Raw genomic sequence first — 10143 nt, forward strand, 5'->3', positions numbered from 1 at the left:
AGGCGAGCCCAAAAATTTACCTAAACTTGAGAAGAAGTTGTCAAGAAACAAAAACCAGTACATACCGAGTTACAATAACAACGTGGTGAGCATCAGGAAGAGCATGTTGAGCATCAACAAATGATTATCAAAGATATAAAAGAACATGTTGAGATACAAGAAGTGCTACCTAAAACTAATCTACAAGATGAACTTGAAGAAGAAGTGAGAATACCTTAGCCTATATTAGAAAAATATGTAATAAGACACCATGCACCTAATCAAATCATTAGAGACAAAGACTTTAGAGTTACAGAAAGGGAAAGACTAATGATTAATACATGCTTACTATGTGAATTTGAGCCTAAATCAATAAAGGATTATCTAGATAATTAACACTAGATTCAAAAAATGAATGAAGAGATTGAGAAGATAGAGAAGAACAAAACTTGGTCACTAGTTCCTAGACTAAAGGACAAGAATGTTATTGGAATAAAGTGGCTATTCAGAAACAAGTTGAATGAGAAAGGTGGTCACAAGAAATAAAGAAAGACTAGTTTATAATGGATATGCACAAGAACGAGGTATTGACTATGAGGAGACATTTTCTAGTCTTTCAAGATTAGGAGTGAAAACTATACTTGCATATGTTTCCTACAAAGGATTCAAATTATACCATATGGATGTTAAATCTACATTTTTGAATGGAATTTTGGAAGAACAAGTATATGTTGAACAACCTGATGGATTTGTTAACCCAAAAAAAGGAGATATGGTATATAAATAAACAAAGTATTGTATGGACTAAAACAAGTCCCTAGAGCATGGTATGAAAGATGACACTTATTTTGTGAAGATTAGTTTTGCAAGAATAAGTGATAATGAAAATCTATACTTAAAGAATGAATCTATAATAGTTGGAGGAAAAGATGCATTGTGTAAATATTTTGTAGATCAAATGAGGCAAGAGTTTGAGATGCCTATATTTGGAAAGATTAATTATTTTATTGGCTAGCAAGTGTATCAAATGAAGATAGATATCTACATTACACAATCAAAGTATATCAAGGAGATATTTAAAACTTTTGGAATGGAAGACTCAAGACCAATTGGAACTCCCATGGCTATTTGACATAAAATCTCAAAGAATGATGATTCTATTGATGTGAATCAAACCTTACATAGATAAATGATTGAAAAGTTGCAATATGTTGTTTATAGAAGACTAGATATTGCACTAGCAATTACTATTGTTGCTAGATTTTTAACAAATCCTAAGTAGAATCACATGATGATTATGAAAATAATACAAAGATATCTGAAATGAATAGAGGATTATGGATTGTATTATAATAAGAATGACATGTCTGAATTGAGAGTATATGCTGATGCAAATTGGGTTGGAAATGTTCATAACAGAATGAGTACAAGTGGTGGAGCTTTCATTCTAGAAAAAAAGAGTAGTTTCATGGATAAGAAAGAAGCAAAATTGCATCTCCCAATCTACAATTGACGCTAAATATGTAGTAGAAATAGTTAATTATTCTAACATAGTGTGGATCGAACAATTATTGAAAGGAATGAAGGAAGAGATTACTAAACTTGTTGTTATATTCTATGATACTACAAGTTCTATAAACATATCTAAAAATCCTTTGATACACACTAAGACGAAGCACATTTCTATCAAGTATCATTACTTGAGAGAGATGGTACAAGAAAAAGAAGTGAGCTTGGAGTTTTTAAATACAAGGGAATAAATAGCTAATATTTTTACCAAAGCGTTACCTAAGGATGAACATGAATATTTAATAGGTAATTTGGGAGTGATTCCCCCTAACCAAGGCTACATAAGCTAAGATGAAGGTCTACATCAAATGTTTTGATAAGAATATCTTAAAAATTGATGTAGAAGGTAACACTTTATGACTTGCCTAAAGCAAGAAAGGGGGAAGCACAATATGTTGAATCACTCATAAGCACGATGACAGAAGAAGAACCTAGTTCAAAGAATTGACAAAGAGATGTATACATGTTGAAGATGTATAAGAAAGATTTTACTAAAGATGTTGAAGTGTCTTTGGCATTATTGTAAAAGATGGAGAACTTTAGAAGTTACCATCAATAGTGCAAAAGATGGAGACATTATGAAGCAGTTACCAATGTAGTAATGAGAAAAGAGGGAGAAGCCATATAGTTACCATGAGAAGAAAGAGTAAAGAATGTGAAGGTGTTACAATCAAAGTTCATATTTTGATATGAAGTTATGGGATGTTACAATTGATGTCTAGAGGTATTGTATATCAAGGCTACATTAATGTGAATCAAAATGAAACCAAAAGATGAGATCAGAGAGATTGTTGGAGACTGAGATAAGAATTGGAATGAAGCTAAGGATATTAATGAAGATCTATTACTAAACACATAGGGATTTGATTGAAGAAAGTCAAGTGTTTTGGATTGTATAGTAACTAGAGTTTTTACCATCAATTCCAAGGAGGGACATTGTTCGAAACTATAATTAGATCAACCCATTGATACTTTCTAATCATTGTATCGATTATTATTTTTTAATTAAGGTTGACCTAACAATCATTTGTAAATCCTTTCATGAAGGTGACATCTAATGAAATATTCTTAAGTCCTCTAACAAGAGCAATCCTAAATGGTGATTAAATTCTTTAACATAGTCACACCTAATACTATGTATTGTAAGCTTTAATAGAGTTGGCTCCTAACAAAGCTCACTTCAAAAGAGTAAAAAATTATTGACATGTTATTGGTAGTTTTTAACAAATTGGATTTTCATGTTAAATCTCACTGTCTCACTTATGTGGATGTTATTTGAGATGTTTTACTATTTAATGTTTTACATTCTACAAATTAACTTATTATTGGGATAGTGGACCACAAGTTTATGCTAGTAATAAATTAGTATAGAGACTGAGCTACTTAATGATTAGATCTAAGTTGTTTAAAGAGTTCAAAAGTTTAATTAGCACGTTTGGACCTAAGGATAACTAATTCACCCCCAAACCCCCTCTCAATTATTCTAGATTAATCTAACAAGATGATTCTTCTTGTATGGAAGGTTATGGCAAATACATGTCAGAAAGCATGAGGAAGTCTATCCTTGTTTCTTGAAAGGCTATTCAAAATCTCAAGGAATATATTGAGGAAGTCATTATTATTGAGAAGTAGGTGGTTAAAGTTCTTAAGGAGCTAGCCTAGGATTTTTGTTGTCTTTGTGCTTGTGTCGTGTTTTATCTCTATGTGTTTGTGGGTTTTAGTTTTGTTTGTTACTTCTAGGTGCTGGTTGTGTTTGTGCCACTAGTGTTTAATCTTGGTAATGTTTATTGAACATCTCTTTTAATGTTTTATAAGGGGTTTTGAGTTCCCCTAAAAAATGTATTTTTTCTTTAGTCCAAAAAATTAGAATTTACAAGTATTCCAAAACATTTTTCATTCAAAAAGAACAATTAAATAAGGAAATCATAAATATATATTAGAAAATTATTTATCATGGACTGGGTACAAGAAAATTGAATAAAATAAAACTTTTGAGAAATGGGGGAAGTTTATAGATATGTAAACATGTTAAAGTAAATATATTCCCCAACTTATTTCTAATCAACATATTAAATATAGATAAATTTATAGACATGTAAACATGTTAAATATGTTTTTCAATCAACATTTTTAGCCACAAATGTACCAATTATGGAAGACACATAAACATAGTAAAGTAAAATTCATAACATGGACTGTATAGGTATTACAAAGTATTTTCATTTGAAAAGAACAAGTATAAGAGGAAATCATAGAGGTTCATCAAAAAATTATTTAGTTAAGAATATATAACAATGTAAAATTTGTGAGAAATGCGAGAAATTTGAAGTAAATGAGAAGATATCTATTGTATCCAAATGTAGATATCTATTGTATCCAAATGTCAAGAGAATTATGGTTAAATGAGGGGGAATATAACACCAATTTTTTTCATGCCTCAAACAAAATAAAAAGGGAATCTATAATAAATTTTATTTTATTTTTTATGACAATAAAAGAGAACAACTAACAAGCACCACAAAAATTTAATAATAAGAGTTCAAATATTTCATAAACATATTAGTTCCTTCTATACACATCAATAATCCACCATATTAGTTCCTTCTATACACATCAATAATCTACCACACCATCATGAGCATAAGCTATTAGAAGAAACAAATTTTGACTTGACTAGAAAGACAATCATAGTTTTATCAACCCTTTCACTTTGGAATAAAATCTTAAATTTTTATTTAATCTTGCTCTAGATAAAGGTCCAATGCCCAATGGCTTTAATGTCATTTTTTTCACAAATTTTGGGACACTATTGGGTGTGATGTGTTATGAAATATTCAATAATATACAAAAAGGTAGTTTGCATTTAAAAATAACAATATAAAAATTATATAAATATTGTCAAAATCTATAAAGATATGTCAATGAGTTTGACTCAAAAAACTACACAGCTAAATCTTGATAGCAATATCAAAATTTGACTTGTTGCGGAAAATATCTCCTACTTATCAATTTATGAGATTAAGAGGATTTGTAATGAATGGTTCATAAGGAAAAAAAATTTGTGAAGCCTTTTCAAATTGGGTTTCAAGAGAAGTGGGTTAAAACATTGAGGAAACTTGATAGTTAACCATGCTCATATTGGAGTAGTACTAGGATGCATGACCACCCAAGAAGTCACAATGCTTAACCTGTTGACATTATAGTAAAGTTTTTTTATTAGTTATACACAAGCTTAATTAGATGGTTAGAAACTACCGAGCTTATCTTGTAGTCTACAGTGTTAACCAAGTAATTTAGGCTATACCGAGTTCTACAATTACTATTGAGTTCTAGGAACAATATTTAGTTTGCACTGAGCAGTATCTACCAAGTTGGTGATTATCATTGTTTACCAAGTTTCTCAATGCAAACTAAGTTTTCTAATGCTTACTAAGCTCATAGTGATAGCATTGACCAAGCTATTAAGTATCAACCAAGTGATTCAGTTTATATGCTAAGTTTCATAGTGTTCATCAAGTCACCAATGTAGATTGAGTTGAGACTACTTGGAAGTGATTAGTATGAGATAGGCTTCTATGTCTACCAAGTGCATGATGATGCCAAGCATAGACAATGGTTGTTGAGTGTCAGGACCTCATCAAGTTTGTCTTTAGAACCCGAGTACCTAAAATTGGGTTGACTTTGTGTATTTTGGTGAAACTTGTATTATAGCTAACTTTCATAAATTGTAAATTAGATTGGTATATATTTAATGTATTGTATCACATGCAAAGAAATAAGAATGATGCACAAATATGAAAAGATAATTATAAGAGTAGAGTGTGAAGTAAGAAGGCTACAAGTAGTATAAGGAGTAGAAAAGATTTATCTATCACAACAAGGTGATCAATATACCCCAAAGGAATCTCATTCAAAAAATCAAAGTTCTAGATTAGAGATAAGCCACTGGTTTTTTGCTCCATATTTCATCATCTAACCGATTAGCAAAAGTTAATGCCCATGTTATAGTGAGAGGAGTAAGTTCCTAGTTGTGGTTAAGTCTAGGACTAATCCCTCTTAGGTTGAACAAGTCTTCATCATATTTATTCTTCCCCCCTTCTCCCCATTTCATAGTTGGGTGGTTCTTCCTTTTGTCAAAGTGATCTTATGGGTAGGTTATGACCTAGTTTGATGGAGATTTATGTTGCTCATGCAGTAATCAATTAAAAGTCACATTCACTTTTAGTCTATTACTTTTTCAATCGAAATAGATGCTAGCAAAAATTTGGAGATCAACTTCTCCTTGGTGGGTTTCTGACCCATGAAGTTGGTTTTTCACAACACCAAATGACACACATGGATCAAAGACACAAAAATAGCAAGATATCCTATAGTGAATCAACACCCACTTTGTGATTATGACTTCAAAAAATGTTAATATTCCTCATGGCTCTCATAATCATCTCTAGTGGAAAACTCAAAATGAACTTCTCTTCGGTAGTTTTTCAACCTGTGAAGTTGTTTTTCTGAAAAGGTAGTTTAGAGTGAAAAGAAATGATAAGTGGGCCCATACAAATTTTTCACACCTCACTTAGACATTTCCAAACCCAAAAAGGAAAATGGTCTAAAGGTCAATTAAAAAGGAAGTGTTGGTGGAAAAACACAAATCGTCTTCTCGTTGGCAAGCTTTCAACCCATGAAGACATTTTTTTGAATTTTAAAGAAAATCAAGCTGGTAATTAGATTGGACCCACAATTTGTGCATAAAACATCTCAGCATGATAATAGAAAGAATGTAACCATTACATGAAAGAGTTAATGAGCAGAATTCAACCCAGTGGATATTTTCCCACAAAGTACTCTATTGGTAGCATCACAAAACTTAAAGAAAAATGGGAAAGTAAGTTATGGGGAGATAGAAAGTTACTATTTAGTCAAAGAAACAATGAAAAGACCCCAAAATATCCATTAAACCTCTACATTTACTATTTCAATAGATCTCTTCTTCAATTCATTCATGTGGCATGACTTCTGCAAATCAACGGAAGAACTAAGGCTCCTATATATATGGAAACATGAACAATTGAACAAACTACCACTCTTTCTTTGAACTACTATTCTATTAATGTGTATAAATTTTTCAAAAAATTAGTATCTATTGCATTAGTTATTCCTTTCACTCTCTTAATTCATATCTTGTTATCAACACAATGGCAACTAGATTCACAGGTTTCGATGGGTTGAATGGAATCAAATCCCAATTACAAAGTTTTGTGAAATACCTCTCTTCATTATCTATAATATGAAGGATTTTCACAAAAAAGTGAGGTTTGAGCATATTCATCCCATTACTAAGAAGCTCTGAGGATGTGGGTTGGTCGAGGTAACTAGTTTCCATGTTGTAGTTTAGGCACTAGAGTTTTGATTATGTTAAAACAAGTTTTAAAGGACCCAAAACCTTACATTAGTAGAGTATTAAGAAAGTATCATGAAAAGAGAACAAACAAACAACATGAAACAGACCTCAGAAAACAAAAAGAGGTCATAGACAACATTGCTGGAAAATACAACAAAAGACCAACAAAGGAACAACAACTGACCAACTAAGGAGTATTAATCAGATGCACAGCCTGGTCCACCAGAGAATGCATAGTCTTAGTAGCAGCATTCACCTCATCCTTCTTAGTGGTTTCCTCCATCTTCTTTGAATTGGCCCGAGTACACTTGCTAGGACCTTGAGAGTCTGCCCCAAGGGCAGAAACCTAACTTTTATCTGCCTCATTCTTTTTCAGGAAGCTCATCATGTTATTGCCCAATTTTCTGAGATGTTTATCCATGTTACCCAGCTTGGTTTCAAATTTAGACACCTTCCCCTGGATACTACTAATGTCCTTGTCCATCACCTTCTGCTTGGCTTCCAATACAGGGATCTTATGCATTAGATTTTTTACTTCTTCCGCATTACCTGTAACCTCTGAAATTTTATCAATATGTTGACCTAATGTTCTTTCCTCTCTGGTCGTCTTGCTAAGATGCTCCATTTCTTTTTTCAACAACACCATTTTATGTTTGAGAATGTCAATGTCCTTCATTATAGAGCCAGGTTTACCAAATAAGCCTTTAGAGGGCTCGATTCCACCACCAACACAATCACCTCCATCAGATTTGGACCCCTATTCACCATCATCAGAAAAGTTAGAAGCCTCAATCCTTGTTTTCAAATTTTTGTTTTCGTGTCGCAATAAAGACTTTCTTTTTCTTTCCAAATGATTAGCAAGGGGCTCATCATTCGACAGAGGAGAAACCCTCTCATCAATATGACCTTTGCCCTTACCTTTGCTACATACCCTATTTTTTGTATGTTCTCTAACAATTTCATCAACAAAATCACTTTCCCTTTCCTGATCAGAGTCATCCTTCTCAACACTCTATTTTTTCTTTTTAGTGCTACCACTCGAACCTCTTGTAGGACTAACTAGACCCCCTTTCGCCTCATCCTATGTCTTAGAGTCATAGCCCTTTTCTGGAATACTTTCTTTAGTATCTTGATCTTCCCCTTTAAAATTTCTAGGTTTTGGGATTTTTTTAGATTTCAACACATTCATAATCAAAACCATTAATCCTTCATGACAAACATGTTCACCATTTGGGTCATACTGAATAGCTAGGGTAGAATTGGAGAGAGATTGCAACAGGTATGAAGGAAAATTAACCCTAATGTCATGATGAAAATTATTTGCCAACACAAAATGGTAACCATACAGTTTTGTATATCTACCATCCAAAGTCAGATATTCCATAATAACATAGAACACAAACCACCATAGACGAGACACAGAAGCTAGGTTAAAATAAGAAGTACCTATTTTAACCAATCAATTTCTTTCCTATTTGGTCTCGACAAAGTTGTCAATCACCTTATCCAAGATCTTCCTTTCCCTATAGAAATTCATCCTATCCAACTCCAAACCCGTTGCCTCCACTATGATTTCTTTCGTGACCTCCAGCCTTTGGTTCCTGACCATGATAGAACCATCCTTCCAAGATTTCACAAACTGGTGCATAATAGCTGGGTTGTTACCTTTGAGTCTCTCCATGTAATCAGTAAAATTGCCCCGTTGGAGGATATCCCACACCTCAGATTTCTTCTTCCAATCCATGTAGCTAGGCATTTTGACCCATTTCCTCTTACCTCCCATGATCTCTGCAACAAAAGCAATGGTTTGCATGCACTGAAAGTCCCCAAAAACTCTGCAAAAACCACTACCTAAGCATGGATAGAAAGAGGCAACCCAAAAATTGTGTGTTCTGCCCACATTTCTAAACATAATTGCCCACGTCACTCCAAAGGAGTTAAGATCATAATTCTCTGACAACATCATAATTAAAGGATTTTTGCTGGGATTTCCATTTGTCCTGCTTAACATGCTCGTGACCATCAACAAGTAAAGTGTCATATGAATCCCATATGATTGTTTGATCATTACAACACACCACATTCGAAGCCGAATCAGCTAAACCTTTAGCTTCCATATAATTATGGGATATAATGCAATTTTGAAAGGAGTTAATAATTTGACTAGCCTTAGACATAATATTACTAATGGTCCATGAAGGTGGATAAATTTTATTTAAGGAGTTTATAATATTGAGGGAGTCACCTTCAATCCAAATGTTCTTCAAGTTCAGATCTTTAGCATAAATAAGACCATAAAGTGCAGCAAAGGCTTCAGCAACATGATTGGTTTGACGACCCAAAGGTATTGCCATACCACCAAGTCCCTGTTAGAATTTCTAATCATCACTCCACAACCAGAAATGCTCGGGTTCGCTTTCAAGGCCCCATCAAAGTTAATTTTGAACCAATTAGTTAGAGGGAAATCCCATCTAGCACTTTCCCTAGGGTTGGGATCTTTAGTATTCAAAATCAAATTCCTGATATTCTAGTTATTCATCACACCAGCATCCCATTCATTCAAAGGTTGCTGTCCCTTACCACAAATTTTGATATTTTCATGCAAAAGGACCTTGATTTTATGGAAAACCTAAGTAGGATTGGATTCCACCCATCTAAAGATTCTGTCATTACGTTCCTTCCATATACCCTAACAAAGATAAGGAAGAATAAGTTCCCACAGTTTGATAATTAAAGTATTCTTGGAAGGAACTCTCCAAGAAGAAAAGAACAACTGGATGGTAGCATGGGATACCCAATCCATGTTCATCAAACACCAAATACAATCCCACACCTGCTTAGTAAAGGAGCAATAGAGCATAATATGGTCCACCGACTCCCCATCATTTTTGTAGAGGACACATCGATTGACAATGAAAAACCCCCTCTTCTTAAGATTGTCAAGAGTTAAAATTTTGTTTTGCAAAAGAATCCAAAAAAAAATATTAACTTTAGGAGTCATACCTTTCACCCAAGATCAAAAGAATTTGTGTAGGCAAATGAGATGGAGTATTCTCCACTAGAATCATCTTTCCAAATTAGAACATCCTCTTCATGATTCAAACAACAAGCATTCAGGCATTTAGCAAGCTCCACCAGATTTAGGTCCACCCTAAGAATATTGACCCACATATCATTATTCCAGTAATCACTAACCAAAG

Source organism: Cupressus sempervirens, chromosome 5 (genome assembly GCF_028749045.1).
Source record: "Cupressus sempervirens isolate cs-2001-9-10 chromosome 5, ASM2874904v1, whole genome shotgun sequence".
Lineage (NCBI taxonomy): Eukaryota > Viridiplantae > Streptophyta > Pinopsida > Cupressales > Cupressaceae > Cupressus > Cupressus sempervirens.